Source organism: Chinchilla lanigera, unplaced genomic scaffold (assembly GCF_000276665.1).
Source record: "Chinchilla lanigera isolate Chin_1 unplaced genomic scaffold, ChiLan1.0 scaffold00036, whole genome shotgun sequence".
In the NCBI taxonomy this organism is placed as follows: Eukaryota; Metazoa; Chordata; class Mammalia; order Rodentia; family Chinchillidae; genus Chinchilla; species Chinchilla lanigera.
In genome coordinates, this window is record NW_004955437.1 from 2,579,513 (window position 1) to 2,583,720 (window position 4,208).

At 44.1% G+C, this 4,208-nt stretch overlaps 1 protein-coding gene across 1 annotated transcript in view; it reads right to left on the reverse strand.

The window, feature by feature from the left end:
* Nudt3 (nudix (nucleoside diphosphate linked moiety X)-type motif 3) overlaps positions 1-4,208 on the reverse strand; it is an 86,561-nt gene that overhangs the window by 81,793 nt on the left and 560 nt on the right. The gene's annotated exons all lie outside the window — the stretch shown is intronic.

Genomic DNA, 4,208 nt, shown 5'->3' on the forward strand with positions numbered 1-4,208 from the left:
CAAAAGAGTTAGATTTTTTTGTTTTGTTTTTGTTTTTTTTCTCCGGTACTGGGAACCGAACTCACGACCTTGCGCTTGCCAGGCAGGCGCTTTTGCCACTGAGCTAAATCCCCAGTCCCAAGCACAATTTCTGTTAGTACTCATTTTCTCAGGGGGTTAAAACAGACCCTTCAGAAGCCAAGTGCATTAGTGCAAGCCTGCAATCCCAGCTACTTGGGAGACTGAGGCAGGAGGATTGCCTGAGTCCAGCCTGAATGACACAGCCAGACCCTGTCAAACAAAAGACTAAAACATAAAAAAACCTTTAGAAGCTGCTTTAATTTTTACAGATACTATGATGTCACCTGGTGTGGATTCTGTCTTTTGGCCTTCCGAGGGTATCTACACTCCTAGCCATTTCAACTGCCCAGCATGTCTGTGTCAAATCAACGCTCCTACACACAAGTGCACTCCCAGTGTCTCATTTCCCCTTATCAAAAGGAAGAAAAGTGGCAGGGAGAGGAGCAGCCTCACTGGAAGTGCTTTAGGAGGCCATCGCTGAATGTAACAAAGGTGGATGCACCATTACCAGCTCAGGACAAAGAAAATCTCACAAAATAAATTTCAGACTTCTGTTTATTAAAAAGAAGCACCAAGTAGTAACATGATAGATCAAGTTTTTTCAATTGGATTTGCTAATTTTGTTTTTGTTTTTCTCCGGTACCGGGAATCGAACTCACGACCTTGCGCTTGCCAGGTAGGCGCTGTGCCGCTGAGCTAAATCCCCAGCCCTGATTTGCTAATTTTTGTAAGGACACAATCTTGTTTTAAGTATGAGTCTACTGTTAAATTTCAAGTTCTCATTCCTTTGGGTTTTTTTTTTGACAGGATTTTGCTATGGCATTCAGGTTGGCCTTGAATGTGCCGCAATCCACCTGCCTCAGATCTACCTGCCTCAGCCTCCCGTGTGCTGGGGTTACAGGCCAGCGCCGCTACATCTGGTACAAGTTGTCTCTTCTCACACACTACATACACAGCGAGCATCCTGGCTGCCAGTCCTAGTTTCTACAAAGAACAAAACTCTGAAAGCATCCAAGAAGTGATCTACATGCAAAGTTCTTCTAGACTTTAAGATTTCCCTCCCCAGTTTTCTCCAGTTTGTTCGTCTATAACTGAGAAGTGATATCTAAGTGACTTGCATTTACAGTCCAGCCAAATCATCTGAAATACGTCTCACAGAACTATCCTTTTTGAACTTACACTTGAGTGGTTCATGTCATGTTTAAATTGCATAATTACAATAACAAGTACAATAAACACACACAGACACAGGAATACATACAAGTGGCTCTCTGTAAGTCCCCCGTACAGCTTCTGGGAGGCCATGGCTGGGGACCCCGACCCAGCGGCACACCCTCCCTGGCCAGGGCTGGCGGAAGTGGAGGTCGGACAGGAGCCTGTCCCTGCACATCAGGTTACAGACTATAGGAGACACCTCTGTTATCACAAATACTCACAACTCAAAAATGCATCAAAATGTTAACAATTAGTAGAATGTATAAGAGGGAGTTTTTCTGGTTAGTTTATCAAGAGTAAAAAAAAGGCAGAATTTTGGAAAAAGAAAATTTTCATCATGCTGCTGGATCTGTTTCTGCCCCTAAACCCTCAGCCCCACTGTCCCAGAGTCCAGAAACCTCCATGCTCACTCAACTGGCTCAGAATTTCAGCCGCCATCACTGCAGGCCTATAAATAAAGCTTTCTGAAAAAACCTAAAATAAAGCTTTCTGAGGCCAACAAAAGAGAATGCTGAAGTGTTTGATTCAAGGTCAATTATCCGCGAATATTTTCATCTCTTCTTCACACTGTGTGTCTCTTGGTTCTGTTTATATTTACATTACTGTTGTAACATGTGAGTAACGTTCTGTAAACTATTCCATCTTGATTAAAGTCATTAGTGCCTATTAAAAAATAAAGTTGAGTGGAATGTCCTATTAAGTGTGAATTTCACTTTCCCACAATGTGTGGCAGCTAATACTTCCAGTCTCTGGCGTGTCTACTGAGAACATTAAAGTTCTCCTGGAACTAACAAATCACTTCCCTTCCAACACAATTATATAATCTGCAAGTTAAACAGTGCCCTGGAGATTACTCTGTGGCCCCAAATCCCTCCCAATTAAAGGACCCCAGCTGAACTACTTTGGGCAGGGAAGGCCTTCTTTTAATGCCACAGAACAGAATGCTGTATCCACAGTAGGCTCTTTACTTCAAACACACTTATCTGACTGAACCGAACAAGTCTAAAATGGGCACATTTCATTCATTTTCTTGTTCTCCCCAGGCTTTAGCCGTAATACCCAACGAAGCTGTAATTAAAGATTTACATGATTCTTCTGCTCATTAGCCAATGTTCAAAAAGAAATTCACTGAAGGAAACACCATAATTAAGCAAATGTGGTAACCCATTTCGAAAACGTCTCTCTTCTGAGAGGCTGAGGCAAGAGGATTGCAAGTTTGAGCCCAGTCTGGGCAACTTCGAGACTCAATGAAACTGCTGTAAAAATGGAAAGGGCTGGGGACGTGGCTCAATGCAAAGGCCTTGGGATCAATCCCCAGTATCGAAAAACAGTTATCTTCTTTTAACAGTTTAAAATCGTAAGCACCTAGGATCAAATTGTAGGCCTGGGGTGACTTGCAAAAGGCAGCTGGGTTAACAACATTAACACTGCTAATGTCAGTAGCAAATAAAACCTGTAACAAGAAAATGGAGAATCAAATCTGTGCTTATGATCTAAAAAGGATTCCAACGTATCCAAAATACTCACGTGCTTTCAATTTCTAGTACGATTTTAAAAAACAAAAGGTCTTGCATCATTCATATGACTCAATTACACAGCCTTCTACTTATAATTGGGGTGCTCACAGACTTCACCACCGCAGTGTACTAAGAGATGTTATTATGCTAATTAGTCTTCCCTCCAGTTAACAGCCTGAGCCCATCTGATTTCCCATAATATAATAAAGAGAACAAAGCCTCTCGACCAGTAACCAATACCAAAAATTTTATTTTACTCAAGTACATCTTCCAAAACAGTACAAAATTTACAATGCGGCCCTACTTAGTACCACTATTACAATGCATCTTTGGACGGGGGCTTTTAGAACATATGCTAGCACACAAAGTATCCACTTCCAAATCTATTTTTATGCAAAAGCGCACACAAGCGATCCACTGCTCACCAGCACGAATAGTCCTTCACTGATTTTGTTCAGGCATTAATTTAAATTTCCACTTCCTCCTAAATACCTCTGGACAGCAACCCCTGGCAGGCTCGTCCGTCTCTTTCATCACAGCTTTTTTCATAACTAACGGGTCCAGTTCCTTTCCATTTCAACACGAAGCACTGTAGTGCGGCCCTGCCACCAGAGCTCACTGCTGAATGCCGGAACGCACAACACACTGCATTTCACCGTCCTGCATTGTTTGCAGTGTAACTGCCATCTTGCCACCATGCACGCGAGAGAAACGCGTTCCCACAGGCATCTTACGAATTCCCAGAGCAGCTATTCTTTGTGGATTTACAGAACATGTGCCTTCTCTGGACTCCCCTCATCGCCACAGAAACGGCTTGGGGAGGCCGAGATTGATTTACTTTCTTACTTGGGTAACTCCCTCCTCCAAAAAAAAAAAAAAAAAAAAAACAAAACAAAAAAACAAAAAACCTGATTCTAAAACGTTTTTATGTTCCTAGCAATTCTGATTTCCTAGCGGCTTCAATCCTAAGGGTCTTCATCGCACGGTCAGGGAAAGATGTGAAAATACTGTTTTGGATCTTCCCAAGGAAAATAAAAATTCTCGAGTCCACAAAACAAAACAACAGAATGATTTTATCAGGGGCTGGGGATTTAGCTCAGCGGCACAGCGCCTGCCTGGCAAGCGCAAGACCGTGAGTTCGATTCCCGGTACCGGAAAAAAAAACCAAAAAAACAACAACAAAAAAATTATTTCATCAGTTGTCTGTTGTTCTCCGGGCAACCCCGTAAGGGCGAAGCCGCACGCGGCGAAGCGGACAGCTGGCCGAGGCCGGTGCACGGCGCCCTAACTCTCCCCGAGCTGCCCCCCTCCGCCCCACGCGCGCCGGGGGCTCCGAAGCTCACACAACCCCCGGGCCAGCCCCACACCCGCCGCCGCCGAGGCACAAAGGCCGCCCGCGCCCCGTGCGCGGCCCGC